This window comes from Podarcis erhardii, assembly GCF_964252035.2.
Source record: "Podarcis erhardii genome assembly, chromosome: 6".
NCBI classification, from domain to species: domain Eukaryota; kingdom Metazoa; phylum Chordata; class Lepidosauria; order Squamata; family Lacertidae; genus Podarcis; species Podarcis erhardii.
In genome coordinates this window covers 18,258,997-18,273,917 of record NC_138510.1, presented here as the reverse complement: position 1 = coordinate 18,273,917, position 14,921 = coordinate 18,258,997, and the positions used below count along the sequence as shown (strand labels likewise).

At 44.1% G+C, this 14,921-nt stretch overlaps 1 long non-coding RNA gene across 1 annotated transcript in view; it reads right to left on the bottom strand.

Moving 5' to 3' along the window:
* Window positions 1–13,320, bottom strand: part of LOC309345232 — a 33,629-nt gene extending 20,309 nt beyond the window's left edge. Inside the window, exon 1 of the long non-coding RNA XR_014158123.1 lies at window positions 13,254–13,320. This is a non-coding gene — a long non-coding RNA (uncharacterized lncRNA). The remainder of the gene's footprint in view (window positions 1–13,253) is intronic.
* Window positions 13,321–14,921: the final 1,601 nt, after the last annotated feature.

The following is a 14,921-nucleotide window of genomic DNA, read 5'->3' as shown; positions in this document are numbered from 1 at the left end:
ACTGTCCAGGCTTCTGCCCCAGAGAGGTCATTATGGTGCTTACTAAGGGTGGCGCTGTGGGTTAAACCACTGAACCTAGGACTTGCCGATCAGAAGGTCGACAGTTCGAACCCCCGTGACGGAGTGAGCCCCCGTTGCTCAGTCCTAGCCCCTGCCAACCTAGCAGTTCGAAAGCACGTCAAAGTGCAAGTAGATAAATAGGTACCACTCCAGCGGGAAGGTAAACGGCGTTTCCGTGCGTTGCTCTGGTTTGCCAGAAGCGGCTTAGTCATGCTGGCCACATGACCTGGAAGCTGTACACCAGCTCCCTTGGCCAATAGAGCAAGATGAGCGCCGCAACCCCAGAGTCGGCCACGACTGGACCTAACGGTCAGGGGTCCCTTTACCTTTTTAACTATACAAAACCAATGTGGTTTGACTTTAACCCCCACCCCCGGAGGTGCACCCCATTGTCTCTTGAGACAGATGGATGCCACTAACAACTGACATCCAAATTATTATTAATTCTATATTATTTCTAACATGTATAGGTCGTCCTTCATTGCAACAGACTCATCCCAGGGTCTTTCCCAACAATGCATAAGATGCACCAAATATATCCACCAAATATATCTACTATACTGTATAGGGGTGGGCAGGAGGGGGTGTTGCTAGTTAGAACATAGGATACAAATATTGTACCAGTTGCATGCTCATGGCTGTCCTGGGTTCAATGCAGCGTGTTTATTTTGTTTGAAGCAAGACTATTTGAAGGGCTTCCTTCACCCTGCACCAGCCTGCTCCCCCTTTGAGATCGGTCTCTTTTCATTTCTTTGCTTATTTAATAATAGTAGCCAAAACTCAGTCGTATGGGAGGCAGGGGGTATGTTACATTATTGGATAAATCAAATGGATCAATTCAAGAATTCTAAAGTTCGAAAGGTGCCGTTGATGTAAATGACACGTGGTAAAATCCTTCCATACATCCCCAAATGTGGCAGCTTTAGCCAATCCTTGTAGTGCCTTAAGATTCCTTTCGAACCAGTTTTTCTTCAAGCATCAAATACGTGTAATAAATAATAAAAATAGTAATAATAATAATGATAACGCTCCCCCCCCACCCTAGTAATTTTCAACAAAGTCTATAGAATCTATAGAAAATTTGGATGGTCCTGTGTCTATAGGAGATACAGCAGAGTTGGGAAACCTGAGTCCACTGAGATGTTATTGGACCAAAGTTCCCATCACCTCGGACCAGTAGCTATGTTGTCTGGGGCTTGTGAAAGTTGACGTCCAACAACATCTGAAGCGCCTCCGTTTCCTCACCACTGCAAGAGGGGATTTCGGTAGGAAGTGCGTTTCGCGTCATCTTGCTAGGGTCTCACCTGCTCCACCTTCCCAGGCAAAATGTATCCTTTTGAGCCAAGGTTCTCCGGCAGAGATGGCCAAAATGATGAGCTTTCCAGCGGCAGCTGCATGTCTGCATGTTGAAGCTTCCCCCTTGCTGGATGCTCAGATATTTTATCTAGAACTGTCGGATGCAGCTTGACTTCTGAATGCCCTGCCTGTCTCTCCCCCTACCCACCCTTTGCTCCTCCTGTGATTGACATTTGTCATTACCGTGCCACGTCGCTTGTGCAGTACTTGCCCACTGCCTGCAGCGGTGGAGTATCTTCTTTTTCTGTCAGGTTAAGGGTGAAAAGGATTACACATGCATACTGATTTATGCCTTCTGGGCTTGGAATAGTGTCAGTTGTGATTGCTGGCATGCTCGTTCAGCATTTCTGCTTTTTTGTTGTTGTTGTTGGGTTACACAGCGTTTCAGTCTTGGGGCCGTTACACATATCAGGGGAGATGAACGTTGGAGATCTTTTGGCCTCTTGTGCACATGCATCGATTTTAACACCAGTAGTGTGTGCTTGTGCATCCCTTTTATACCATCTTTGGAAACTGGCGTTTCTCGTGTTCATGCACATTACAGCTTTAGCATGCGCACCTCGACTGCATGTGGTTGGTCAAGACTATGGAACACATGTCCTTAAAGCCTTGCAAACTTGCTGCCTGTTTATTGCCGAGCCAAATTCATGGTGCCAGTTTTGACATATACTGTACCATACTTTTCTGTGTATAAGACTCCCCCATGTATAAGATGCCCCCTGTTTGGAGGGGACTCAAATTTAAGAAAATGGGGGGAGATGGCTAGCAGTTTTTGAGCTTTTTTGGGGGAGGATTGCTCAGAGTTGTACAGCTTTTTTGGGGAGGGAGAGGGAGGATTGCCAGAAATCCAGAAACCCGCCCCACCAATGCTGACGATCGCTGGCAGCCGCCAATCGAATGCCCACTTCTTGCAACAACAGCAAATCGCAAACAGACCCTTACCCAGCAGAAAATCAATAACCCGATGGAGAAAAGTTGTCCACTGACAATTGCACACGTCCCAGTATAGCAGCCACCAGTCGCAGCAGAGATAGCCAATCCACAGCAGTCCTTGCTGCAAAAACCAATACTTTTACAAATAGGAATGAGTCTGGAAAGGATTGTATCAGAACTTTCCACTTTTCCACTTTTCAGTTGAGTTGCACATGCAAACTATATTGGTGTTGATGCCCATCAGTGGGGAAGTATGAAAAAAAGTTGATGCAGTGAAATGAAACAAAACTTGCACATAGGCTTGAATGGAGTCAGGATTAGTGCCTGACGAGCAGCTCAAAATGAAAATTGAAGGATGGATGCAGGGAGAAAGCAATAGGCAATTAGAATAACTTAAAGATTTTAGAAAACAGTTCTTAGTAATTCATAATTATATTGATGAATAATGACAAATACTGAAAACAAATGCATTGTGCATAAAATTAATTATGTTAAAAGAATAGCTAATCTGTCTCTGTGTTGATAACATATAATTATGATGATGCTTTCTCACATGTTTTTAAATAATGTCATTTCAATTCATAATTCAGAGGAGGTATTTTGACATTTAATACATGTTGCAATTTATACAATATTTTCAATATAATTGCACTGTGCCGCATTAAAGAATCACAGCCTACTCGGAGACGTTTCTTACCACCACATGAACATTAAAATAATAGTATGGAAGCCTATTATTCGCAGTGATAACCCATGGCAAGTTGACAACAGGAAATCACCTTCGCACCGAGAGAAACAGTGTTATTCTTTCAGGTTCTTAGTTGATCGTTCTTTTTATTGTCCCAGCCGTACTTCGTACAAAATGTTTGTGTGGATTTTTCAGAGGTTTGTGGACTGTAGCATCATCAAGATATCTGAGCCATAAAATTACACAACCCAAGGTTTGGCTTTTAAGAGAAACAAGAACAGTTCACTTGTCAAGTAGGAGGTTTGTTTCCTGTGGGTGCTACATTTATCATCGAAATACCGAGGGTATATAAAAGTGGTGGAGAAACCATTTGTCCTCAAGGGCCACATTGCCTCATTGCCAACCCCGCAAGGGCCGTATGCTGGCAGAGGATGGGACCAGATTGTGGGTGGGGTCAATGTTCACAAGGCCACATTCTCTTTCTCACCCTTGCCTTCATACTCATACACAGACACCACATTCAGATAGACAGAAACATGCACACAAATATATGCATGCACACCTACCGTATATACTTGCATACAGACTTGCACCCCAAACCAAGATGATCCATTCAGATCAGCTGAGGAGTGCAGGGGGCAGGGATTTTTTCATCCTCATCACTGCACCGGAATGGGCAGGGAGGTTTGGACACACAATATTAGATCCTAGCCACCCATCACCTGAACATACCTAGAGACAAATTTAATGTACTGGATCCAGAAAGAGCTGTTGACTTCCCATAGCTCAATAGGCCCCGACAGCAAGAGCAAGAGGGCAGTGGCAGATCTTGCGGTGTCAAATTTAGGTGGCGCCTTCTGCGATGCCAAAATTCAGCACCCCTCTGCCTCTTGTGCTCCATTCTAAATCATAGTTGTGGCAACCCCCCCCCCGGGCTCTGCGCCCAGTGCGACAGAACCCATCATGCTGTCCCAAATCTGCCTGTGCCAAAGGGTGATATCCCATGTTAATTATACTCAGAGTAGACCCACTGAAATGAATGGACTTAATTAATTTCCGTGGGTATGTTCTGTGCTGAACATCGCCTAGAGTTTGTTTGCCTCGCGCAAAGGTGCCGGCTGCTGGGGGCCAAGGCACTGTGGCCCTCCTAATCTTTTCTTTGAAGGGGCTGGCCCCCTCAATGTTCAGAGGGCCCCCTCTGTGTGTCAGTATATGGAAATATCACTGCTGCAGACAGCCAGTTTGTTGACATCACATGATGCGCCTATCTGTGGGAAAGAAGAATTTCCCAGGACGCTCACAGGCTGGATAAGTCTTTGTGAAGAGTGTAACTTGAAACCTTCTGTGTGCGCATGTTCAGGAAGTTTGTCAGACTTGCTAGAAGAACTGAACTGAAAGGACGTGTTTTTCTCTAGTGCTGTAATGTCAGAAATAAACATAATGTAAATAGATTTCTGACTTGTTTTCTTTCCCCTGCGGAAGTAGGAGGAGGGGTTGTGCATTTTACCCACACTTGGGAAAATGTCGCCTATCAAAATCTCCCTGGTCTGTCTGGATATCAGCCAGAGGAGGTTACCGGTATGCAAGCTCCGAGGGGCCAGCCTCTGTGGAGGGGGGCTTGCAAACCAACACTGTGATGGCAGAATGTTGTGCGCAGGACATTGGGGCATTGTGCAGCATCACACGTGGGCTCCCTCAATCCTGCGGAGAAGGTGGTGCCTCTGGCAAACATTATGCAAAATGTGTGTCGTGGGTCTCTGCCCTGAGTCTAGCAGTGCCCCAGTTGTTGAGGCTCACCATGCATTTTAGAAACTTTCCTTATTCGGGTTCTGAAGTGTAATGGGATTAGGGGTTGCTTGTGCGTAAGCACCAAACCGCTCCAAGTTGAGTAGTTGGCTAAAACCTTCCCTAGCCGGACAGCCCTTACTTCGTGGCTGTCTTAATCACTGGCAGAATCCGTCAGTGGACGTTTCCTGAACTTTTTCCAACATAAGAGCTCCTTGACAGAAAGTCTCCGCCTGGATTCCCTGCGCGTCAGCTTTCTGCGCAGAGTGGGCGTCCCCAGGGGAGGTCCTGAGCTCTCTCCACTGGTCTCGCTGGAAGCGTCCCTGAGCCTTCCCTCCGACTCCTCCTACTTCCCTTCTTCCTCAGCGGAAGTTCTCCCTCTTTCCCTGCTGGTTCCCTCCCCAGCATCCGAGAGCCTCTCCACTCCCCTGAGATCCGATGGCAGTTCCCTGACATGAAGTGTACAAGGAGCTTACCCGGCTACAAAAGTCACCTTGCTTTAGATTGCCACATCCCACAGGTTGGAGAGCAACAGGAATTGTGACTGGACAAAGCTAGTGTGCTTTGCTCCACTGCCCCCTTCACGTACCGTATTTTTCGCTCTATAAGACACACCTTTTCCCCTCGAAAAATTAAGGGGAAATGTGTGTGCGTCTTATGGATCGAATGCAGGCTCTTTGGCTTCAGCGATAGCAACGTGAAGCCTCCAAAGTGCAGAGGAAGCGCTCCCTCCACGCTCAGGAGGCTCCGCGTTGCTTTCGCTGAAGCCTGGAGAGCGAGAGGGGTCGGTGTGCACCTACCCCTCTCGCTCTCCAGGCTTCAGGGATAGCCGCCTGAAGCTGGAGGCTTCGGGTTGCTTCACTGAAGCCAGGAGAGCGAGAGGGATCGGTGCACACCAATCCCTCTCGCTCTCCTGGCTTCGCTTGAGTGGCGCTGCACAGCTTTCCCTCTCTGCGCAGCACCCCTTCAGTGAAGCTGGAGGAGAAATGGAAGGGGCTCCATTTCTCCTGCCGCTTTGCTGAAGGGGCGCTGAGTAGAGAGGGGGGGATTTTTTTTTCTTGTTCTCCCCCTCTAACACAAGGTGCGTCCTATGGTTGGGTGCGTCCTATAGAGCGAAAAATACAGTATTTATAATAAGGTTACCAGATTTTTTTTCAATGAATCCAGGGACACTTTTTAACTTAAGTAGGAATGATAGGATTTTGTCAGGGAACTGGTTTGCAAATCCGGGGACTGTCCCCGGGAAACGGGGACTTCTGGTAACCTTAATTTATAAGAACAAAACAGCAGCAACAACAATGACATTTACATTCACCCTGAAAAGGATGCTGATTCCTGGATCCATTTGGTGGTTCTTGGGGTTGGGGTAGAAAACAAAGTAGATGCTACAAACCTGTCCACCATTATATCAAACCTTGATTTCCCTTTACAGATAGGTAGCCGTGTTGGTCTGCCATAGTCAAAACAAAAAAATTCCTTCCAGTAGCACCTTAAAGACCAACTAAGTCAGTTCTTGGTATGAGCTTTCGTGTGCATGCACACTTCTTCAGATACACTGAAACAGTGTATCTGAAGAAGTGTGCATGCACACGAAAGCTCATACCAAGAACTGACTTAGTTGGTCTTTAAGGTGCTACTGGAAGGAATTTTTTTGTCTTGATTTCCCTGCTTGTCTTTTACTAATTGCTGTCCATCAATCATGTTCATTTCTTGTCCTTTTGGGTGTATGTCTGCCTTTTTAATTCCTGGTCATTGTGCTCCTTCCATCCCCATCTTCGGGTCCCTAGGAGTGGCTAGCTGCCCTTATCACCCACATAAACCCCCAAACAGGAAATTTATTCTGCCAGCTGGATCTTTGGCATTTAAGGAAGCTCTCCAACGATAGACATGTCACTTCAGGAAAGAATGGGGGTGGGGGAGGAACCCCACACCAAACTAGTTATCTCCAAAATTTATACCGACACATGTTTATATAAATAAAGCTTCAAGGCAAAATACTTCTGGGAGTGCATGATAACCAGCAAATGTATGGTGGATTCAAAAAGTTGGACAGCTCCAGATTAATATTTACCCATTTTTATTGCAACGCTGGATTGAAAATGGAAAGCAACACCAGCAGAGGGACTCTTTGAATACTCTGTGGTGTTTTGCATTCGATGGGTAATTCTATTCCAGAAGCTTTCGAATGCTTTACTAGTAATAGAAACCAAGTGGGAAAAACCTATTCCATATTTTAGTGATGACATTTTCACAGCAGATACCCACACACACATTCTTGTGTGTGTAGAAAAGCAAGGGAATTGTGCAAAACGCCACAAAGTCTTTAGGTACTGAATCACAGTCTGGTTCTTTAATGTTTACATGTATGTTTGTGCGCACACACTTATATACAGACACACGCACACACACACATTTATCTACATGTAAACATTAAAGATTTCAGAGTGCTTTGCTTTGATTCAGTACCCAAGGACTGTCTGGTGTTTTGCAGAATTCCCCAGAGCCCTATAAATGCTTCTGTGCTAGAGGTACCCATTCTAAGCTTGAGTCACTTATACCAGTTTATCAAACTAACGAGCCATTGAGTGATGCTATTTCCAAGTTCAAGCTCCACCAGGGAAAGAATGTGGAAAACAAAACTGAAATTTTAGACAGAACTGAATTCCTAAGGGCCAAGACAACTAGAATTTATTAACTCGTACACGCCAAAGCTCACCAAGAATAATGTTCCTTGAGCTTTTTCCTCCACAAATCTTACCATCTTTCATAAAATCCAGGGACGTGGGCAGGCTACATCATTCTGGATTTGGCAAGGTGTTGTGATTTAGCTTGCTGTTAAGCAGCCTTTGTGCTCTGCCCCTCAGATACAAGCACTGAAGCATCCTTGGGAGAGAAGGGGAACTATGCCATGGACTTGCATTTGTAACGAAGGGCTCGTTTGCACCGAGGAACTAATCGCTCACGAGCGATGACGTGTGCGAACGAGCCACCAGGAGTTAATCACCAGGGATCGAACCTTCATGTTTCCCATACATGAATTCAAACGGAACTGTCACGGAGCAGCTGCTTTTCCATTAGGCTGCAGCAGAGAGAAAGATTGGACAGCAGGCCCCTCTTATCTGAGAGACCAACTGCATTTAGGTCCTCCGTTCCCTGAACTGTTTCCATGCCAGGGGTGGACAGGGCGAGAGGCAGGGATAAGAACTGACCAAACGGTCAGCACCACAAACAGACCCTTGGGTTGCAAACCAGAAGAATATACACCCCCCTCAAGTGTCACTATTTCCCAGGTACAGATAGGTAGCCGTGTTGGTCTGCCATAGTCAAAACCTAACAAATTCCTTCCAGTAGCACCTTAAAGACCAACTAAGTCAGTTCTTGGTATGAGCTTTCGTGTGCATGCACACTTCTTCAGATACTATTTCCCAGGGACTTCCTGGATTTACAGAAGCCATCCCAGTTTCTGATTTGATCCCAGAATGTCCCGCTTTTCCTTAGGACACCCCTATTTTCATCAGAGAAATGTTGGCGGGTATGGAGTTACGAAGCAAGCCAAGAAGATAAGTTACTATACAACCTTTAGAAGACATCTGAAGACAGCCCTGTATAGGGAAGTTTTCTAATGTTTTTGTATGTCTTTATATATGTTAGAAGATGCCCAGAGTAGCTGGGGCACCCCAGTCAAATGGCCGGGGGTATTATCATTATCATTATAATTATAAAATAAAAAAATTCCTTCCAGTAGCACCTTAAAGACCAACTGAGTTAGTTCTAGGTATGAGCTTTCGTGTGCATGCACACGAAAGCTCATACCTAGAACTAACTCAGTTGGTCTTTAAGGTGCTACTGGAAGGAATTTTTTTATTTTGTTTTGACCATGGCAGACCAACACGGCTACCTATCTGTAACTGGAATTATAATTATAATTATCATTATCATTATTATTATTGACTCTGTTTTCAATGGAGAAATGTTGAAGGGTATGGAAGAATAGGGTATGGAAGGAGTTTGATCTTGGAGAGAAGATAGTTGCTTCTTCTTTCTGCTCCTCCTTCTCCATCTAATCCTTCACCATAAGTTCAAGGGCAAATCACAATACAGTGGTACCTCGGGTTACATACGCTTCAGGTTACAGAATCCTCTAACCCAGAAATAGAACTTTGCTTCAGGATGAGAACAGAAATTGTGCACCGGCTGCGCGGCAGCAGCGGGAGGCACCATTAGCTAAAGTGGTACCTCAGGTTAAGAACAGTTTCAGGTTAAGAACGGACCTCCAGAATGAATTAACTTCTTAACCCAAGGTACCACTATACAGTGGTACCTCGGGTTACATACGCTTCAGGTTACATATGCTTCAGGTTACAGATTCCGCTAACCCAGAAATAGTACCTTAGGTTAATTTTGCTTCAGGATGAGAACAGAAATTGTGCTCCAGCGGCACGGCAGCAGCAGGAGGCCCCATTAGCTAAAGTGGTGGTACCTCAGGTTAAGCACTGTTTCGGGTTAAGAACGGACCTCCGGAATGAATTAAGTACTTAACCTGAGGTACCACTGTACTGTATATCCATCTAACAATCATCTTAAAATGCCAAGAGTGCATTTTCACGCAAAATCCACTGCTAAAAGTTATGCACACCTGCACATCTTCATTTCACTGGCGGGCCTTCTGTCAGCTCCACGCTTGTCAAGGAGGGTTGCTAGTTGCCATGACACAAACTTTGCTCTGAAGCTAGTCGGTGCTGTCCTGCACAAGCAACAGAATCAATACAGTAAAATGGATTGCACCATTTCAGACTGCAGAGGGAGTATCGTATTTTTCACTACCCTTTGCTGTGTTGAGGGAAGAGGGGGGTGGGGAACCCCAACCTTACGAGGCTGGACATTGAGGACCGCACTACAATTTATTTAGTCAGTTCTTTGTAGAAATTTTCTTTCATGGGGCCCATTTGAAAGAGATTTTGGATTCTACCTCATTCTACTGCATATGTGTTCAGCTGCTTTGGGACATTACTTCCTTGTGTAAGCAGCTAACAAATTCAGTTAAAAGTGATAATAGTAATAGTAATAATAAATGTGCAGAAACCATGGTCTTGACAGCAAGTTGTGGCCCTATTGCCCAGGATTTTTTATTTGCATGCTTCTCCACAAATTGTTGTTTCTCTTTACAGGATACTTTGGTATGTATGGATCTCCATTGCTTGACCAGTGCAATGAATCCCTTCCCCTCATTTCATCCTGACGCACCCTAGGGATGGAGAAATCTGTCTAGTTTGGGTTTCTATCAGTTTTTCTAGTCCCAAGTTTGGGCTGTCACATTTCCTCATTTTCCCAGCATTTTAGTGCACATTTCTCCTCATAAACACAATTTTTTAAAAACATGCAGTTTTGCCTAATATACACAATTTGGCAAGCAATATTCCCTAATATAACACACTTGTACGCTAGTTTCCCAAATGTATGCATTTTAAAACACACACTTCCCCCTAATGTATGCATTTATGTACAATTTTGTTGTTGCAAAGTTCAGAGAGGTGTGATTTTTTTAAGGATAAGGTGTGCTTCAGTTCGCGTCTTATTTCAGGGAATGGGACTTGGGATCGCAATAAAATGAAAACCAACGTGAATATTTTTCCCACCCTTAGCACCCCCTCAGTCAGCAGAGTCAATAACTGTTCCTTTAATACAGGCTCAGCTGTGGTCTCTCCCCCCCCCCCAAGGCCTCTGTACCTAGTGGTTGCAACTATTATTATTATTATTATTATTATTATTATTATTATTATTATTTACACATTTATTCAAAAGTTACCCTACAGCTTTGTGTCAACTGCCACAATACCACAGAACAATCCCTCCAATCCTCAATCCCTCATCACTGTCTTGTTGGCTTGCCAAATCCCCTCAGTTGGAACCCAAATCCGGTGGTTGTGTTGTGATCATATAAGTTAGCTGCTCATATGCTGCACGACACACGAGACAATGTATGGGAATTTCCATGTTACATCTTGAGTATGCCCTTTTGTCCGGTAGAGGGTGCTGTTTGGTTGCTTATGTCATTTCCCTCTGTCTGCATGGAACAGGAACGCCACAACCAAACATTCTTTGAAATCTGCTTCCAGACATTTCCCTTTTTTTAAGGCTCATTAGTGTGAAATTCCATTCCAAAGAGCTCTGAAAACTTCAATACCAGCATAAATTCCAGCTCAGCTGTATTAAGCAAAACACCTATCAAGTTTAAATTCCAGAGCTCCCTGGTGTCTGTGGACCAGTTGTCGCCTCTGTCTGCCAATAGAAAGGTAACTTCAGAATGATACAACTTCTGTCCCCCTGGGGCTCGCATGAAAATGAGGTGTACATCTCGAGAGGCCTTTCCCTGTGAACTAAATAAAATAATTCAAACAAGGAAATAAGAATATATTATTGAAAAGAATACCGAGCGGGGTTTTTTTTTGTCATTTCAAAAGCACTGAACAAAGATAAACTAATGGGTCTTCTGCATCCCCCTTACCCCACATTGCCCCCGGATTGCTGGGGAAGAAACGTGTGTTGTTATCCCTAGGCCATATCCTGGCAGAGCAATACCATGAATGTTCTACGTTGCAAGCAATGTTTTTGCACGCTCACAGATACTGAGGGCCCATACCGTTAGTGGCATGGGAGCTGCTACACCGCCACTCCTCCTGGTAATGTTAGAAGCCCATGGCCACATAGGAGTGCAGGTGTAGTGGTCTGGGGTCGCAGGGGTTTCGAAAACCAGCTACTATTTCTGCAGCAGGGTCCCTGACTCCAGCATCCGACAGCCACCCAATCAGCACAAAAGGGGAGCTTTTCAGCCACTGAGAATAAGGCTTCTCACTGTTTGTGCCGATTGGAGCCAATCAGAGTGAAAGGAGACGAATCAGCCACTGAGGATTGGCTCCTAGGGTCACTCTGGAGAAGAAAACCAAGGGAAAATGCTCCACCCGCTAAGCATTTAGGAGTACTGAAAACACAAGGTGCTTCAGTTTCAAGAGAACCATGTGTAAGTTCTGTTATGTACAATGGAACTTCAAGGAAAACACAACCAAAGTAACTGAAATAAAACATCGGAGCACTCCCAAATCATTTGCCCATGTTCATGTACAGAAAATAGCTGGTCTAAGTCAGGCATAGGCAAACTTGGCCCTCCAGATGTTTTGGGACCACAATTCCCATCATCCTTAACCACTGGTCCTGTTAGCTAGGGATGATGGGAGTTGTAGTCCCAAAACATCTGGAGGGCCAAGTTTGCCTATGCCTGGTCTAAGTGAAAGGCAACACAGGGAGATCTGCACTGATCGTTGCAATACATCCCTGATTATTATTATTATTGTCTATAACATTATTATATACTTTTAGAATGGCTTCTAAATTTGCTGCTACATTACTGCATAGGATAAATATGCACCACACTGCTTTCCTATTCCAAAGCTGGCCCTCAGAAATATTAATGTGGAAAGCTCTCCCACACGAACATAGGAAGCTGTCCTTAATCTGTTGTTTGGCAGCTCTTTGAATGCATTTTCATTGACTGTAATGTTTGCACAGAGAATTGTTCTTAGCAGCCGGGTGTTTTGCTTCTGTTATTTTTAATACAGAAAAGCAGGATAACAAAATGTTTTGTTTTTATATATATAAATAAAAATGCCTAGGTTTTATTTACTTGTTTATGGATTAATTCATTTATTTAGATGTATGGCTTGTTTGATCCTTTTGCCTCGACGTATATAATAATAAATAATAATAAAATGACAAAAGCTCCACTAATAAAAAAAAATAAGACTACAATGAAAAATGCACAACCTTCGTTTCTGAATAGGTAATATGATATCGGCCCTCTTAGCGGAGCTGAGACAAAACTAGTTCCATGTGCTCTGGGCAAGCACTCATCCTTGCTAAGGTTTCAACCCTACGCTCACTTAATTGAAATTTTGCCCATGGAACTCAGTAGCCTTACTTGCTGAGTAAACACAAAAAGGATCAGGCTGGTTGACTTGTTCAAATTTTTCCTAGATATCAGGCAGGCAGCTTATTTTAACATCTATATTCTACACACCTTTATGGGTTGTTTCCAACGATCACCCTACTCAGAGCAGACCCATTGAAATGAATGGGCTTGGCTAACATAGGTCCACCAGACCCTATTTTCCAACACCGTCCCTGATTTAGAGATGCAGTCCCAGTTTCTGATTTGATCCCGGAACGTCCTGCTTTTCCTTAGGATGTCCCAATTTTCACTGGAGAAATGTTGGAGGGTATGGAGTTAGCCAAGCCCTGAGACATCTGAAGGCAATCCTGTATAGGGAAGTGCTTTTTTAAATGTTTGATGTTTTCTTATGTTTTTATATATGTTGGAAGCTGCCCAGAGTGGCTGGGGCAACCCAATAAGATGTGTGGGGAAGAAATACAGCGGTACCTTGGGTTAAATACTTAATTCGTTCTGGAGGTCCGTTCTTAACCTGAAACTGTTCTTAATCTGAAGCACCACTTTAGCCAATGGGACCTCCTGCTGCCACTGTGCCCCCGGAGCACGATTTCTGTTCTCATCCTGAAGCAAAGTTCTTAACCCGAGGTATTATTTCTGGGTTAGTGGAGTCTGTAACCTGAAGCGTATGTAACCTGAAGCGTATGTAACCTGAGGTACCACTGTAGGAAAATCATTATGGAATGGGACATCCCTATTTTCATCAGAGAAATGTTGCAGGGTGTGCTACTCAAAGTAGACCCATTAAACTAAACTGATATGATGGTTTTGGGGCCATTATCAGGGTTGCCATACCTTTGGAATTTCCCGGACATACCCGGGATACTGAAGTCAGAAGCAGTGTCCAGGCGGAAATCAGGAAAACGTCCGTGATAATCTGGATGTATGGCGACCCGTGTTGGCAGTGTCATTTTTGCCGATTTTCCTTAAACAACTTTTGTGTCCAGATTTTCACTTTTTGAAAGATGGCAACGCTAATTCAATTCAGTGGGTCTACTCATTGAATACAACTCTATGCATCAGGGACGTACCTTTTTCTATTATTTAGTAAAAATCCACTCTATTCTATGAAATGAATGACTCTAATATTGGAAACTGCCCTGTGGTCTTTGGATGAAGGGCAGTATATAAATTTAAGAAATAATAATAATAATAATAATAATAATAATAATAATAATAATAATACATGCCTACTCAGAAGTAAGTACAATGGATTTCCTTGGGGCTTACTCCCAGGTGACTGGATTGCAGCCTTAACTGAGCACATATAGCTATATGAGCATATAGCTATATGATGTTACATCTGAAGTAAGGAAGCTGGTGTCCTAACCTCACAATTGGTATATTTGGAGGATATGCCTTAGCTTTACGAGGTATGCACCAGTGATGGTATGTATAATGGGGTATTGCACCAGTGCCTGTTGTGTGTGTGGTGGTTGTGGGGGAGTAGAAAGAAATATATATGTATGAATGCAAAAAATATCCAATAGTAGTAAGACTTAAGTATCCAAGGAGCAGTTCAACATGACATGAGTTTTCATCTGCTCATAAGCTACAGGGATTCGGGCTACAGTTGATAAGCTTATCTTGAAGTAAGACAGAAGTTAGGCTGCTGAAATTCTTACCATTTTGCTGCCATTATACAGCTGAGAGTCAAGAACTGTCAAATTACATGAGTAATAGCTATCCATATTCAAAAGGGAGAGCTGTTGACAATTGCCTCTCATCCCTCCTTTCCATTCCATCTGTGCTTGCTGCAGAGCAGGCAGGACTAAGCAGAGCTGGGGCCAGATATTGCCACATTCCCGATAAGACGCCCCAACACAGAGCGAAGAGTGTCGGGAGAGGCGAGGATAGGGCGAAGAAAATTGTCGATCGCTCTGAGTACAAAAGTAATGAGAGAGATAATTCCCCCCCCCCCTTGCATTACAGCAAGAATAAATACAAAGATGATGGGAACCGCGCTGACATTGTTTGAGGTTACAAGTGATGAAGCAAAGGACGTTTGCTTGATTTTCATTTCTTTTCCCCTTCTCTCTTCCCCAGCCCAGCCTTTCTTCTCTCCCTTTTCTGTCTTTTAAAAACAATCGCATTATATCT